This window comes from Heterodontus francisci, chromosome 29 (assembly GCF_036365525.1).
Source record: "Heterodontus francisci isolate sHetFra1 chromosome 29, sHetFra1.hap1, whole genome shotgun sequence".
Classification (NCBI taxonomy): domain Eukaryota; kingdom Metazoa; phylum Chordata; class Chondrichthyes; order Heterodontiformes; family Heterodontidae; genus Heterodontus; species Heterodontus francisci.
In genome coordinates, this window is record NC_090399.1 from 55,876,394 (window position 1) to 55,894,535 (window position 18,142).

At 42.4% G+C, this 18,142-nt stretch overlaps 1 protein-coding gene across 1 annotated transcript in view; it reads left to right on the top strand.

Moving 5' to 3' along the window:
• Positions 1–18,142, top strand: part of LOC137346329 (uncharacterized) — a 538,211-nt gene that overhangs the window by 7,491 nt on the left and 512,578 nt on the right. The window lies entirely within an intron of this gene.

The window sequence follows — 18,142 nt, forward strand, 5'->3', positions numbered from 1 at the left end:
TTCAACTGCTGCTGGAGGACTATCAATTCGGTGAAAGACGCCCTTTGGTCTGCCCCGAAACTTGCTGGTCTTCCAGCGCAAAGAGTTGTCCACCACCGAATGTTGCAGACTGGCACATTCCAAGGTCCAGGACTACGTGCTGAGGGGACGCACTAAAGCTTGGGGCAGCCGCAGCAAAGGCTCAATGGGGAAAGACCACAGTGTAAGGTTCCCCCACCAAGCTGGACTGAGGGGCTGGATCCATGGGAAACCCCCTCGAACTGTATCGTTAATATTCTCAATTGCTGTAAATGTAAAACTGTAATTGACATGACAATTGTGAAACGGAAGGGTTGGGAAGAAACTCATGACAGTATTGAAGGAAACTGATCTCCCTTGCAATGTTTGTATTTTTTGGTGCTGTTTGGAAACTGTTTGGCAATGTAATTTTTACAGATTTTTATGAATAAAGTATATTTTGGAAATAAAAAAAAAGTTCAGAGAAGGTTCACTAGGTTGATTCCTGGGATGAAGGGGTTGCCTTTTAAGAAACAGCTGAGCAGGTTGGGCCTATACACGTTGGAATTTGAAGAATGAGAAGTGATATCATTGAAACATAAGATTCTGAAGGGATTGACAGGGCAGATGCTGAGAGGATGGTTTCCCCTCATGGGGGGAATCTAGAACTGGGGGGCACAGTCTCAAAATAAGGGGTCTCTCTTTTAAGACGGAGATTTAGGAAGAATTTCCTCTCTCAGAAGATCTTTGGAATTCTCAACCGAGAGAGAGAGGTGTGGAGGCTGGGTCGTTGAATATATTCAAGGTTGAGATAGATAGATTTTTGATGGGCAAGGGAGTCAAGGGTTATGGAGGACTATAAAGTGCAAGTAAAACCACAATCAGATCAACCATGATCTCAGTGACTGGTGGAATAGGCTCGACGGGCTGAATGGCCAATCCTGTTCTTAAGTTCCTATCTCTCTCTACTCAGCAGTACCCTGGCACTGAAACCCCCTCAGTCCCCATTACCCACTGGCCGAGGGTTAACGCCCCAATACCCGGCCCGGCACTGAGACATTCTCTGTCCCAATTACCCACCTGCAGAGACTCCTGTACACAGAAGGACCAGCTCTATCAGTCCAATCATTGTTGCTTCTCTCAACAGGCTGGGATGAACAGTTTTTTGGGGAATCCTTTTCCGAGAAACCGTGTCTGCGTCCATCAGCTATGCTCAGCGCTAATTGTATTCAACCAGCAAAAGTTTCCCTTTACTCAGACACCTCCGTAGTGATTGGTTGGAGGATACATTTGTGTCCAATCATAATAAAGATATTGCTGGAGTCATCAGTCTCCGGGTGGAAATGTCCCAAGCTCTACGAGCAAGAGTAGCAATAAACCTGCCCAATATTGTGAAATATTCAATCAGAAAACGATTCTGAGCTGCATCATCAGTTCCCGGGAGAAAAAAACCGAACAAGATTTTTTTTTAATGATTCAACAAGAAACTAAAAATAGTTTTGAGTTTGAATAGAAAGTTAGATACAGCACATTATCGAGCAAACAGGAGGAGGCCATTAACCCCCTCGGGCCCACTCTGCCATTCAGCCCCTTGGACCTTTTTTTATTCGTTGATGGGATGTGGACGTTTCTGGCTAGGCCAGCATTTATTACCCATCCCTAATTACCCCTGAGAAGATGGTGGTGAGCTGCCTTCTTGAACCGCTGGGGTGTAGGTACACCCACAGTGCTGTTAGGAAGGGAGTTCCAGGATTTTGACCCAGTGACAGTGAAGGAACGGCGATATAGTTCCAAGTCAGGATGGTGTGTGGCTTGGAAGGGAACTTGCAGGTGGTCATGTTCCCATGCATCTGCTGCCCTTGTCCTTCTAGTTGGTAGAGGTCACTTTGGTTATTCTAACCAAAATGGATAACCTCACACTTATCCACGTTAAACTCCATCTGCCTAAATTTTGCCCATTCACCTAACCTATCCATATCCATTTGTAAATTTCTTATTTCTTTATTGCAACTCCCACCGATTTTAGTGTCATCTGTAAACTTGCCTATAGTACCTTCTATCCCTGCATCCAAGTCATTTATATAGATTGTAAATAGTTGGGGCCAAGGACCGAACCCTATGGCACCCCACTAGTTACATCTTTCCAACCAGAAAAAGATCCATTTGTCCTGACTCTCTGTTTTCTGTTGATTAGCCAATTCTCTATCCAAGCTAATAAATTGCCCCTAACCCCATGTGATCTTATCTTGTGTATTAAACTTTTGTGCGGCACCTTATCAAATGCCTTTTGGAAGTCCTGATATACTACATCTCCCATTATCCACTTTGCTTGTTACAGCTTCGAAGAACTCTAGCAAATTAGTGAAACACAATTTACCCTTCATAAAACAATGCTGACTCTTACAGATTGTTTTTTGACTTTCTAAATGTCCTGCTGTTACCACCTTAATAATGGATTCTAACAATTTCCCAACGACAGATGTTAAACTAACTGGTCTGTAGTTTCCTACTTTCTGCCTCCCTCCCTTTTTGAATAAGGGCATTATATTAGCTTTTTTCCAATCCACTGGAACCTTTCCCACATCCAGGGAATTTTGGAATATTATAATCATTGGATCCACTATCTCCACTGCCACTTCCTTTAAGATCCTAGGATGTAGGCCATCGGGTCCTGGGGACTTGTCTGCCTTCAATCCCAATAGTTTGCTCAATTCCTTTTTCCCTAGTGATGATGATTGTTCTAAGTTCCTCTCTTTCTATAACCTCTGCATTCCCTGTTACTATTGGGATGGTACTAATGTCCTGCACCGTGAAAACTGAGGCAAAATACTGATTTAGTGTCTCTGCTATTTCTGTGTTCCCCTCTATTAACTCCCCAGTCTCATCCTCCAAAGGACCAACATTCACTTTAGCTACTCTCTCACCTTTTATATAGTTATAGAAGCTTTTGCTATCCATTTGTATATTTTGTGCTAGTTTTCTTTCATAATTTACCTTTGCTCTTTTTATTACTTTTTTAGTAACACTTTGTTGATCTTTAAAAGTTTCCCAATCTTCCAGCCTGCCACTGGCCTTTGCAATATGGTATGCCTTAGTTTTTGTCTTTCTGATATCCTTAACTTCCTTGCTTAGCCATGGGTGTTTTTCCCCCTCTTAGAATCTTTCTTCCTTGCTGGAATTTATTTTAGTTGGGAGGATTTGAATATCTCCTTAAACATCTGTCACTGCTCATCAACTGTCCTACCTTTTAGTCTTCCTGCCCAGTCCACTAGGGCCAAATCTAATCTCATGCCTATGTAATTCTCATGCCTATGTAACTCCAGAATGCTAGTGTGGGACTCCAGTTTCTCACCCTCAAACTGAATTTGAAACTCTAGCATGCTATGATCACTCTTTCCTAGAGGATCCTTAACAATGAGATAATTAATGAATCCCACCTCATTACACAATACCAAATCTAGAATAGCCTGCTCTCTGGTTGCTTCCACAACATATTGTTCCAAAAACATCTCTAATACCTTCAATAAACTCTCCCTCGAGACTACCCTTGTCAATTTGATTAATCCAGTCTATATGCATATTAAAATCACCCATGATTATTGCAGTACCTTTCTTACAAGCCCCCAGTATTTCCTGGTTTATACTGTGCCCCACTGCAGAACTACTGTTTGGGGAATCTATAGATTACTCCCACCAGGAAGTTCTTTCCCTTGCTATTTCTTATTTCTACCCAGACTGATTCTACGCCTTGATCTCCAGTCCCTATATCGTTTCTCACTCAAACCAGTGGAGACTTTTCCTCCTGATTTCCATTGCCTCCTGTTATTCTAGGGGTCAAATGCTGCCTTGATGTCAAGTTTGTACTTGCCAACCAAACAGCATTCTCTTCTCATACAGTATAAAGTTGTTGCTTTCTCTTACATTGGTATTCTTTCAGATTGTCCTGATCCGTGCAAGGCAAAAAGCTTCGACGACATGTCTCTATTTTCAGCAGTGCTCAAGTTCTGTATGACTAGAAGTCCAGTTAATTTATTCCATTTCCATAATGTAAGATGGTAAAACACTGAATATGATTTTTTGAGCAAAGCACAAGGTAAATAATTATTTTAGTGGCTAGATGATTAAATGCTGAAACATGGTCATGTCAGGGTGATTTCTATCTGCTTATATGGCTTTCTGTTACTAGGATGGTGGGATGGAGCATCATTGATGACATTGTCATATAACTGACCCATAGTCTGGGGACCCCATGGCATTGGAGACCTTGTTTGTCCTGAGACGTGACGCTGTCATCAGATCTCCATTTACAACTAAATGTGCTTTTATATTTGGTGCATTTGCAGTTGTCGTTGGTCGGAGAGTAACATCTGTACCTTGACTTCCTGTATTTACATTTTAAAATCTCTGACTGTATCTCAGCAATAGAATTATGGGTCCATAAAAATCTGAATCTAAAGATCAGCTGCCAGGATAAGGGAGACAGTTTTATCAATGTTAACCTAATGAGACAATGCACAGCGTTCACTCTCCGGTGACCCAAACTGCAGAACAAACAAATATAAAAGCATGGAGCTCGATTTCATTTCTTATTGGAATGTTATTCACCATTCATACGCAATGGAAGCTGGAACAACATTAAATGGGGAGAGGGCTGCATGCAAATCAAGAATATTTAAGCATCAAACTCTGGGTCTTCTTTTATAACCAAGGGTAAAGTGTGAGATTAAGTCATCTGTTAGAGATTAAATAGGCCACTAATGAGGATAATAAATCAACTGTCAGTCTACATTTGTTTATGTTTGACCAAAAATAGTAATATATGATTTTTATACTTAGCTCTTGTCACATTCATATGAAGTGCAGTGGTTGAAAATACTGAACTCAAGCTAAAGAATTATAGAAATTGACTTTTCCTTTTAAAAGCTGGACAGGGTGCTGCAGAATAGCCACCAAAGTTCAAATATCCAGGGCCTGTACATTCAAACTGTCTCATTGTCTATTAAGGACCAGAGGATACATTCCAAGCTAAGAGGTGTCAATTACACCCATCCTGAACCATTCAAGAGGCATTTTTGAATTAAATGGGTTCTTTTGAAACAAGGAAGGTGGAGGTAGCCACATCCTGGTCTATTATGGGTCACCACAGGGAGGAAACTCTGCGCTTCCCAACAGAGGCAACATCTTAACCTTAAAAAGTAGCTCTCTGAAGAGAGAGAGATAGAGAGAGAAAATCAGAACAGCACCATCAAAGCCTGACCAGCAAAGAGCTGAGAGATCCAGCAAAAGCCAAAGAAGGTGCCTGCTGTGAATTCTATACTTCAACTTGTGCAGCAGTGAACTGGAAGTGACCCCCGTCTCCAGATTGAAGACTCAACCACCAGAGAAATCTACAACCCAGGCCTGCAAGTTTAAAAGAGAAATTGTCCTCCGAGAAGATTCATCAAGTTTACCGTAAACCCTGAAAACCTACCTCACTTCAAATCTGTGTGTGTGTGTGTGTGTGTGTGTGTGTGCGTGCCTACGCGAGTGAATGCATGTGTGGGTGCGGTTGCAACAACATTGTGAATGAATATTGCTCAATAAATAGTTAACCTTCTGTTTTAAAGCTACATGAAATCCTGTCATTGCCTATTTATTTGGCAAATAAAACACAAGGCGTTAAAACCCTAGTAACAACAACGCTTGCTGTGGTCAGCTGGGAGGTGAATAGTGGGAACCACCCACACCCTTTACCACCTGGCTTTAACACTCTTGATTTTGAAAATGATTTCTCTGCTGATTTATGGGACAGTGAGGTTGGCATTGCTGTTCACTGGAGGATATCATTCTTCTGTAACTAACCGAGCGAAATATGTTAACATTATAAATATCATAATTAGGTCAGTGCTTCTCAAACTGTTTCAGTTGAAGGGCCTCTTTTCAAATGCATTAGTGATCAGAAACTCCCATCTAAATTGTAACACTACTGTGATGACCACATGGTGTGAGGTGGGTGGTTCCCACTGTTCAACTCCCCACTTGACCACAGCAAGAGTATTTGTATTAGAGTTTAGCTCCTTGGTATTTTATTTTTTAAATAAACAAACAGCAACAGGATTTCTTGTCTATTGATCAATACGCCTTATCCTGAAAAAGTCACAACTGCCTCCACGCACACATTCACTCACACACACACACACGCAAGAAGCAACAGATAAAGAAGGGAATAAGGAAGGTGGCTTTTAGTGGGGTGGAGGGGGGGGGGGTGAAGGTTGTGTTGAATTCTCTTGGAAATCGAGTTCTTGATGGATGCAGGCCTGAGATGATTGGACATTTCTCTCTTGATTGAGGTTTTGTTGAAGACAATAGGTTACTTCCAGCTCTCTCTGCTGTATAATGGAGAGGCTGGAGTCTGCAGCAGGCCATGTGCTTTTTATGGCTTGGCTGGAACACAAGCTTGGAGGACGTTGCTTCTTGCTCTCTCTCTCCTTCTCTCTCTGCTGTCTTTTTTAAAGACAAAACAGTTATCACTCACCTCCTGTTAGGAGACACTCTTGTCTCTTCCCAATGGTAATCGCACAATGACCCAGCATGTGGCTACTCCACACCTTCTTTGTTTCAGAGGAAGACATTCAATTCTGGAATGTTTCAGGATAGGTGTAGGATGGGTTCAATTGACACCTCTTAGCTTTGAAGATTTCTCCTTAATCTTTGTCAGACCGTTTAAATACACAAAAGCTTTTTTTACACCCTTTTTTCTTCAGTGGCCATTTTGGACCATTGTTTACTTTTGAAAATAAAGGTTCATTTTTTTAAAGACAAAGTCTGTGTTTCATAACTCTTCAGAGTTAGTCCATGATTGTTGTATCATCACACTTTCGGTGTGTGTGACACCACACACAAAAGGGAAAAATGAAATTTTTTAATTTTTGGGGGGTTCAGAAAGATGGAAAAAAGAAACTGGTAGAATGTTTAGGGTCCCATAACACTATATATTCATTTCATTCATTCCTCAATCTTACAACTGCTACAGTTAACTTTGTTTGTAGCAACCATTTGAGATACAAGTTTAAATTTTTTTTCATCATCCTTGATGGGTACCATCAAAAAATTGCATTTCCTTTGGCTGTGTGTTGTCAAATGGAGTTGTAGTTTCTCTCGCACCAGTTTGTATTACTTTAGGAATGTTAATCTCCTGGACCATGTGGTTGTTGGTGAAGCTTGTAGTATGCAAATTTCTGCTACTGCTTGTTGTGAGGTTCCCTGTTTCTACAAGCTTTAATCCCTTAACTACTGCTTCCACAAGACATGACATTAACTATTCTGGTTTTGAAACATTGATAGTTCTTATTTTAAGGTGATAGTGGGTGATACATTGTCTTTTAGCCCCTGTGAGGCATCTGGGATTTCTGCCTTCCCCTTGTTCTTGCCAAATTCTGACTCTAAGTTGTTGGATGTGATTAGATTTGGATTTGGAACCTGATTGTTTGATTTTCAGTAGGTATATCCTTGCTAACCTCACTTTTAGTTTTCTTGTGATATTCACAATATTCACACTTTAGGGTATTTTGCCTTCCCTTTCCCTTTTACTTCAGAGATAGTTGTTTCCCTTATCTGCCTCATATCCTCTGGGACACTATTGCTTGCAGGTGGTTGTCCAGCTTCCACTGCACTCCCCTGTGGCACTTCAAATAGGTGAGGCATCTCCATCACTCTTGGCTTACCTGTTTAGGAAATTTCCTCATCCATATTGAAATATTTTTTAAAAGTTTTCAGCTAACCATATCTCAGTTGCTTTTCCTTCAACATGTGCGGCTTTTATTTTAGCTCCTTTGAGTCTTTATCTGGGCCCTATTAAAGTCTTCTGGATCTATCAGCCCCTATGGGATTTTTGGGACCTCCTCAGCTCTCTGCAGTTTTACAGAGTTTTGTTTGTTCCCCTCAGTTTCTCCAGTCTACATGGTCTGGAGGTTCTGGACCCTCTGGGTACAATATTGTGCTTCCTGCCAAGGTAGTGCCCAGCAATAGGTCTCACCCCCTGCATGGGCAAGCTCATAATGATTCCGGCTGTCACAACCCCGGTGACCTACTTACTCTGTAGGTAAATTTTAACAAAGGAAACCTTCAAGACTTTTCCAGAAAACCCATGGTATTTGTTCTGTTTTCCAGTGACATTTCTGTCAGTTTGTCGGCCGGTAGGGTTTAAAAACAACCGGTATGCTGGAGAATGATCATTTCCTTGTCTGGTACCTGGGACACAAAAGGAGTCATTTTTCCTTTGTGCAAAAAGTTCTGCTCTTGCATTATAATAGAACACAGGCTTATCATTTTCAAAGCCACAGACACAGGCTTGACTGCAGTGCCTCCTGCTGGTTTTTTGGCATCCCAACAATTGGCTTGGACATGCCCAGATTTGCCACACTGGAAACATGTCAGGTGTATCCCTGCTGGTTTATTCCCGGGTTTCCCCTTTTAAAAGTTGGAGACTGCACGGGTTTTGCTTCGCTGCTCTCCTTTTCTCTCGAACCCATTTCTGCTTCCTCTGCATTCCTGCTATCTCTCCCTAGCTTGTATGAGTCACTAGACCCAAATTTATTCCGATTTAGGGATTTGTGTATTCATTCATAGTCATCTGCCATTTTAGCCTGGTAGCTATTTTCTTAAATGAGATAAAATCTGAATCAGTTTCCTGCTCATTAGATTTTGGCATGAGCCTCAAGTGTCTCAGCACATCAAAGTTTTGCTCTGATTTGGAGATAAAATTTAAGTGGTTGGTAGCATTTTCATTTTGGTTTTGCAGTCTCTTTGTCTGAACCCTCTGCAATTATATTTCCTTTTGTTTCAACTGAAATTCTCTTTCATTTCTTTCCCTTTGTAACTGAAACTCTCTTTCCTCTTTTTTCCTCCTTAAACTGTATTTCTTTCCTTTTCATCTGTAACTGGATTCTAGCTAGAATTAATTTTTTCAGTCTCTGGTTCCATGCTGTCCAAGCTTAAAATTGTTGGCTGGACTTTTCACTAGTTCAGGTTGTTTTTTGCTTTTTGTATGAAAGTGACTCCCACCTTTGTAGCTAAGCTTTTTAAATCTTCAACACTTAGTTTGTTTAACTTATCATGGGACATCTCTCCCTGCTATATAAACTCCTTCGAATTAAATGTCGCTATCTCTTGATTCTCACACAATAGAGAAAAACAGAACAATGCAAGAACACCTGTTTTTTTTTTACAATTTTAGAGGTCAATTTTCCTCCCATTTTCCAAATCTCTTGTTTATCTGATGATTCAGTTCCTGGCTTCGAACTCCCAATTTATTATGACCACGTGGTGTGAGGTGGGTAGTTCCCACTGTTCAACTCCCCACATGATCGCAGCAAGTATATTTGTATTAGAGTTTAGACCCTTGCTGTTTTATTTTTCAAATAAACAAACAGCGACAGGTTTTCTTGTCTATTGATCAATATGCCTTATCCCAAAAAAGTCACGACCACATCGACTCACACACACACACACACACACACACACACACACACACACACACACACACACACACATCGAAGGGAACAAGGAAGGTGGCATTTAGTTGGGGGAAAGTTATGACAAACCTATTGAATTCTCTTGGAAATCAAGTTCTTGATGGATGCAGGCCTGAGATGATTGGACGTTTCTCTCTTCATTGAGGTTTAGTTGAAGATAATAGGTTACTTCCAGCTCTCACTGCTGTATAATGGAGCAGTTGGATTCTGCAGCAGGCCATGTGCTTTTTATGGCTTGGCTGGAACACAAGCTTGTAGGACATTGCTTCTTGCTCTCTCTCTCCTTCTCTCTGCTGTCTTTTTTAAAGACAAAACAGTTATCACTCACCTCCTGTTAGGAGACACTCTTGTCTCTTCCCAATGGTGATCACACAATGACCCAGGATGTTGCTACATAAGAACATAAGAAATAGGAGCAGGAGTAGGCCATTCAGCCCCCCAAGATTGCTCCTCCATTCATAGGGCAGCACAGTGGCGCAGTGGTTGGCACCGCAGCCTCACAGCTCCAGGGACCCGGGTTCGATTCCGGGTACTGCCTGTGTGGAGTTTGTAAGTTCTCCCTGTGTCTGCGTGGGTTTTCTCCGGGTGCTCCGGTTTCCTCCCACAAGCCAAAAGACTTGCAGGTTGATAGGTAAATTGGCCATTATAAATTGTCACTAGTATAGGTAGGTGGTAGGGAAATATAGGAACAGGTGGGGATGTGGTAGGAATATGGGATTAGTGCAGGATTAGTATAAATGGGTGGTTGATGTTCGGCACAGACTCGGTGGGCCGAAGGGCCTGTTTCAGTGCTGTATCTCTAATGTAATCTAATCTAATCAAGAAGATCATGGCTGATCTGTCCCAGGCCTCAACTCCTCTTTCGGGCCTGCTTTGCCTAACCCTCAACTCCCCGAGATTTCAAAAATCTATCTACCTCCTCCTCAAATACATTTACTGACCTAGCCTCCACAATTTTAGTTTAGAGATACAGGCCCTTCGGCCCACCGAGTCTGTGCCGACCATCAACCACCCATTTTTTTTACTAATGCTACACTAATCCCATATTCCTACCACATCCCCACCTGTCCCTATATTTCCCTATCACCTACCTACACTAGGGGCAATTGCTAATGGCCAATTTACCTATCAACCTGCAAGTCTTTGGCATGTGGGAGGAAACCGAAGCACCCAGAGGAAACCCACGCAAACACAGGGAGAACTTGCAAACTCCACACAGGCAGTACCCAGAATTGAACCCGGGTCACTGGAGCTGTGAGACTGCGGTGCTAACCACTGCGCCACTGTGCCGCCCTGAGGCAGAGAATTCCAGAGATTCACCACCCTCTGAGAGAAGAAATTCCTTCGCATCTCAGTTTTAAATGTGTGCCCCCTTATTCTGTAATTATGTCCCCTAGTTTGAGATTCCCCCACGAGTGGAAACATCTTCTCAACATCTACCCTGTCGAGCCCCCTTAAAATCCTATATGTTTCTATAAGATTACCTCTCATTCTTCTAAACTCCAATGAATAAAGGCCTAACCTGTTTAGCCGCTGTTGATAAGGCAGCCCCTTTATCCCAGGAATCAGCCTAGTGAACCTTTTCTGAACTGCTTCCAATGCTAATATATCTTTCTTTATATACGGGGAACAAAACTGTATGCAGTACTCCAGGTGTGGCCTCACCAACAGTTGTAACAGGTCTTCCCTATTTTTAAACTCTAACCCCTTAGCAATGAAGGCCAAAATTCCACTCGCCTTCCTAATTACTCACTGCACCTGCACGCTAACCTTTTGTGTTTCGTGTACAAGAACACCCAGATTCCTCTGTACTGCAGTATTTTGCAGTCTTTCTCCATCTAAATAATAATCTACCTTTTTATTCTTCCTAACAGTGGATTACCTCACATTTTCCCACATTGAACACCATCTGCCCAATTTTTGCCCACTCACGTAACATATCTATATCCTTTTGCAGATTCTTTGTGTCCTCATCACAACATGCCTTCCCACCAATTTTTGTATCGTCAGCAAATTTGGATACACTACACTCTGTTCCTTCCCCTAAGTCATTAATGTAGATAGTAAAGTGCTGAGGCCCTAGGACCGATCCATGTGGCACCCCACTAGTTATGGCTTTCCAACCTGAAAAAGACTCATTGATCCTGACTCTCTGTGTGTTAGCCAATCCTCAATCCATGCCAACACATTACCCCCAAAACCCTGAGCTCCTATTTTGTGCAATAACCTTTTATGTGGCACCTTATCGAACACTTTCTGAAAATCCAAATACACAACATCTACTGGTTCCCCTTTATCCACTCTGCTTGTTATATCCTCAAAGAACTCTAACAAATTTGTCAAACATGATTTCCCTTTCGTAAAGCCATGTTGACTCTGTTTGATTGCATTATGTTTTTCTGAATGTCCTGCTATTTCTTCCTTAATAATGGACTCTAGCATTTTCCCAATGACTGATGTTAAGCTAACTGGTCTGCAGTTTCCTGCTTTCTGTTTCCCTCCTTTCTTGAATAGGGGTGTCACATTAGCTGTTTTCCAATCCGTTGGTACCCTACCGGAATCCAGTGAGTTTTGGTATATTATGACCAATGCCTCTACTATCTCTGCAGCCACTTCTTTTAAAACCCTTGGGTGCAGGCCATCAGGTCCTGGCGACTTGTCTGCCTTTAGTCCCATCAGTTTCTCCAGCACCTTTTCCCTCGTGATAGAGATTGTTACAAGTTCCTCCCTCCCATTTACACCTTGTTCATCTATTATTGTTGGGATGTTTATAGTGTCCTCCACCATGAAGACTGATGCAAAATATTGGTTTATATTATCTGCCATTTCCCTGTTCCCTGTGGTTAATTCCCCATTCTCATCCTCTAAGGGTCCCACACTTACTTTAGCTACTCTCTTCCTTTTAATATACCCATAGAAGCTCTTACTGTTTGTTTTTATATTTCTCTCCAATTTAATCTCATAATCAATTTTTTCCCTCTTTATTAGTTTTTTAGTTATCCGCTGCTGGTTTCTAAAAGCTTCCCAATCCTCTAGCCTGCCATTCATTTTCGCCACATTGTACGCCTTTGCTTTTGATTTGATACTCTCCTTAACTTCCTTTGTTATTCACAGGTGGTTCATCGTTCTCTTTGAGTCCTTCCCTCTGACTGGAATAAATGTTTGCTGGGTGTTATGAAATAACTGCTTAAAAGTCTGCCACTGCTCATCTACTGACTTCCCCTGTAGTCTATCTTCCCTGCTCGCTTTAGACAACTCTTTCTTCATACCTCTGTAATTGCCCTTGTTTAAGTTGAAGACACTGGTTTGAGACCCGAGTTGCTCACCCTCAAACTGAATTTGAAATTCTACCATGTTATGATCGCTTCCCCCTAAAGGATCCTTAACTACGAGATCTCTTATTAATCCTACCACATTACCAAGTCTAAAATAAACTGTTCCCTGGTAGGTTCTACAATATCTTGCTCTAAATAACAATCCCTGAGGCACTCTACAAATTTGTCTTCCACACTACCCTTGCCAATTTGATTTGTCCAGTCTATATGCAGATTAAAATCACCCATGATAATTGCAGTGCCCTTCTTACACACCTCCATTATTTCCTGATTAATATCTTGTCCTACAGAGAGGCAACTCTTCGGGGGACTATAGAGCACTCCCATCCGTGATTTCTTTCCCGTGTTATTCCTTATTTCCACCCAAACTGATTCTACATCATGATCTATTACACCTATATCATTACTCACAACTGCACTGATCCATTCCTTTAATAACAAATCTACCCCATCTCCTTTTCCTTTCTACCTATTCTTCCGGAATGTTGAATATCCTTGAACATTGAGATTCCAGTCTTGGTCATCCTGCAACCACATCTCAGTGATAGCTATCAAATCATATTCATTTATTTCTATCTGTGCCGTCTGCTCATCAATTTTGTTACAAATGTTACGTGCATTCAGATAAAAAGGCTTTGACTTTTTACCATTTTTCTCTGGTTCTAATTTCTGCTGCACTCTTATGCTTGTATTCTCTGTCCCTTCCTGTCACTCTCTGATTAATGTATGCTCCTTCATTACCCTGCACCTCTGCTCTCTCGTTACTATTCGACTTTTTAAACTACCCTTCGATTGAACCCTCTCCCCCATTATTTAGTTTAAAGCCTTATCTACAACCCTAGTTATATGATTCACCAGGACACTGGTCCCAGCATGGTTCAAGTGAGGCCCATCCCAATGGAACAGCTCTCTCTTTCCCCAGTACTGGTGCCAGTGTCCCATGAATCGGAACCCATTTCTCCCACACCAATCTTTGAGCCACACATTTACCTCTCTAATCTTATTTACCCTATACCAATTAGCACGTGGCTGAGGTAGTAATCCGGAGATTATTACCTTTGTGCTTCTGCTTTTTAATTTAGCCCCGAGCTGCTCATAGTCACTCAGCAGAACCTCTTTCCTAGTCCTACCTATGTCGTTGGTACCTACGTGGACCACGACAACTGGATCCTTCCCCTTCCACTCCAAGTTCCTCTCCAGCCCAGAAGAGATGTCCTTAATCTTGGCACCAGGTAGGCAACACAGCCTTCAGGACTCTCTATCTGTGCTGCAGAGAACAGTATCTATTCCCCTAACTATACTATCCCCTATTACTACCACATTTCTCTTTTCTCCCCCCACTTGAATGACACTCTGAACCACGGTGCTGTGGTCAGTTTGCTCATCCACCCTATAGTCTGTGCCCTCGTCCAAACCGGGAGCAAGAACCTCGTACCTATTGGATAAGGACTGAGGCTCCTCCAAAGCTAAATTCTGGATCCCCATACCTGTCTCACTCGCAGTCACACCCTCCTGTCCCTGACCATGGTCCAGATTGCATGTAATTAATCTAAGGGGTGTGACTGTCTCCTGAAACACAGTGTCCAGGTAATTCTCCCCCTCACCGATGTGTCGCAGTGTCCGCAGCTCGGAGACTCCAGCTCATCAACTGGGGCGGCACAGTGGCGCAGTGGTTAGCACTGCAACCTCACAGCTCCAGCGACCCGGGTTCAGTTCTGGGTACTGCCTGTGCGGAGTTTGCAAGTTCTCCCTGTGACTGCTTGGGTTTTTGCTGGGCGCTCTGGTTTCCTCCCACTGCCAAAGACTTACAGGTTGATAGGTAAATTGGCCATTATAAATTGCCCCTAGTGTAGGTAGATGGTAGGGAATATTGGATTAATGTAGGAGGGGATGTGGTAAGGAATATGGGATTAATGTAGGATTAGTATAAATGGGTGGCTGATGGTCGGCACAGACTCAGTGGGCTGAAGGGCCTGTTTCAGTGCTGTATCTCTCTAACTAACTATATCTAACTCTGAGCCGAAGTTCCTCGAGCAGCCAACACTTGCTGCAGATGTGGTCACTGTGGATTGCACTGGCATTCGCCAGCTCCCACATACTACAGCTGCAACACAGTGCCTACCCAGCCATCTCTATTTGATTTAATTAATGAATTTGGATCACAGTATTTAAGGGAAAAAAAACTATTTAAGTGTACTCTTAACCTGTAATGACGTCGCATAATTTAAATCACTTGGCCAAAACAAAAAAAATGTGAAAAAACAACACGAGACATGGAAGAAGTAAAGAAGTACCCACCAATTACTTACCAGCCCTCCTGCGACGCCACACTTCGATTTTTGCTGGTCAAGCAGGTCCACAGAACAGAACAAAGCATCTCTCACAGCTGCCGCTGCTTCTGTGTGGCTGCTTCACACCTTCTTTGTTTCAGAGGAAGACGTTCAATTCTGGAATGTTTCAGGATAGGTGTAGGATGGGTTCATTTGACACCTCTTAGCTTTGAAGATTTGTCCCTTATCTTTGTCAGACAGTTTGAATACACAAAAACTTTCTTTTTACACTCTTTTTACACCCTTTTTTCGTCGGTGGCCATTTTGGACCATTGTTTACTTTTGAAAATAAAGGTTCTTTTTTTTAAAGACAAAGTCTGTGTTTCATAATTCTTCAGAGTTAGTCCATGATTATTGATTCATCACACTTTCGGTTTGTGTGACACCTCACACTAAAGGGAAAAAATGAAATTCCTTGGATTTAATTTTATGTTGCTTTTGTTTCAGAAATATGGAAAAACAAAACAGTAAGAATGTTTAGGGTCCCATAAGTCTAAATATTCATTTCATTTATTCCTAAATCTTACAACTGCTACAGTTAACTTGGTTTGTAGCAACCATTTGAGTTTAAGTTTAATTTCTTTTCAATATCCTTGATGAGTACCATCAAAAAATTGCATTTCTTTTGGTCGTGTGTTGTCAAGTGGCATTGTAGATTCTCTCGCACCAGTTTGTATTACTTTAGGAATGTTAATCTCCAGGACCATGTGGTTGTTTGTGAAGCTTGTAGTATGCAAATTTCTGCTACTGCTTGTTGTGAGGTTCCCTGTTTATACAAGCTTTAACCTCTTAACTACTGCTTCCATAAGACATGACATTAACTATTCTGGTTTTGGCACATAGATAGTTCTTATTTTAAGGTGATAATGGGTGATACATTGTCTTTTAGCCCCTGAGAGGCATCTGGGATTTCAACCTTCCCCTTGTTCTTGCTGAATTCTGACTCTAAATTGTTGGATTTGATTAGATTTGGATTTGGAACCTGATTCTTTGACTTGTCTTGAAGTAGATCCTTGCTGACCTCACTTTCAGTTTTCTTGTGATATTCACAAGTGTGGTTCGCTTTAGGGTATGTTGTCTTCCCTTTCCCTGTTACTTCAGAGATAGGTGTTTCCCTTATCTGCCTCATGTCCTCTGGGACACTACGCCTTGCAGGTGGTTGTCCAGCTTCCTCTACACTCCCCTGTGGGAATTCAACTAGGTGAGATATCTCCCTCACTCTTGGCTTTCCTGTTTGGGAAATTTCCTCATCCCTAACTAAATCTTTAAAAAAGATTTCAGCTAACCATATCTCAGTTGCTTTTCCTTCAACTTGTGCAGCTTTTATTATAGATCCTTTATGTCTTTACCTGGGCCCTATTAAAGTCTTCCGGATCTATCAGCCTCTGTGGGACTTTTGGGACTTCCTCAGCCCTCTGCAGTTATACAGAGTTTTGTTTTGTTCTCCAGTCTCCATGGTCTGTTCTGTACCCTCTGGGTACAATATTGTGCTTCCTGCCAAGTCATTGCCCAGCAATAGGTCTCACCCCCTGCATGGGTAAGCTCGGAATGATTCCAACTATCACAACCCTAGTGACCAATTTACTCTGTAGGTAACTTTTAACTGAGAGAGCCTTCAAGATTTTGCCAGAATGTCTGTGGCATTTGTTTTGCTTTCCAGTGACATTTCTGTCAATTTGTCTACCAGTAGGGTTTGAAAACAACAAGTATTCTTGAGGATGGTCATTTCCTTAAAAAGAAACAAGAAATGCTGGAAATACTCAGCAGGTCTGGCAGTATCTGTGGACAGAGAAGCAGAGTTAACATTTCAGGTCAGTGACCCTTCTTCAGAACTGGCAAATATTAGAAATGTGACAGGTTATGAGCAAGTAAAGCGGGGCTGGAGCAAGAGATAACAAAGGAGAAGGTGCAGATAGGACAAGGTCACAGAATAGCTGACCAGAAGGTCGTGGAGCAAAGGCAAACAATATGTTAATGGTGTGTTGAAAGACAAAGCATTAGTACAGATAGGGTGTTAACGGACTGAAAATTGAACAGCCACAAGTACAAACATGAAAAAAACAGTGGGTAAGCAAACTGAATAAACTAAGATGAAATAAAATAAAACAAACACAAAAAAAAAGAAAAAAATAGAGAAAGAAAAAGATAACTAAAAATAAAAGTAAAATGGGGGGCCCGTCATGCTCTGAAATTATTGAACTCAATGTTCAGTCCGGCAGGCTGCAGTGTGCCGAATCGGTAAATGAGATGCTGTTCCTTGAGCTTGCATTGATGTTCACTGGAACACTGCAGTAATCCCAGGACAGAGATGTAAGGATAAGAGTATGGGGGAGTGTTGAAATGGCAATCAACCGGAAGCTTGGGGTCCTGCTTGCGGACTGAGCGGAAGTGTTCCGCAAAGCGGTCACCCAGTCTGCGTTTGGGGGGTGATCTCACACCCTGCCTCCTGTAAGGACTCCATTCCATTCTCCCAGTTTCTCCGTCTCCGATGCATCTGCTCTGATGATGCTACCTTCCATGACAGCGCTTCTGATATGTCTTCCTTTTTCCTCAACCGAGGATTCCCCCCCCCACTGTGGTTGACAGGACCCACAGCCGTGTCCGGCCCATTTCCCGCACCTCTACCCTCACCCCTTCCCCTCCCTCCCAGAACCGTGACAGGGTTCCCCTTGTCCTCACTTTCCACCCCATCAGCCTCCATATCCAAAGGATCATCCTCCGCCATTTCCGCCACCTCCAGCGTGATGCCACTACCAAATGCATCTTCCCCTCCCTTCCCCTGTCAGCATTCCGAAGGGATCGTTCCCTCCATGACACCCTGGCCCACTCCTCCATTACCCCCACCACCTCTTCCCCTTCTCATGTCACCTTCCCCTGCAATCGCAGGAGGTGTAATACCTGCCCATTTACCTCCTCTCTCCACACTATCCTAGGCCCCAAACACTCCTTTCAGGTGAAGCAGCGATTT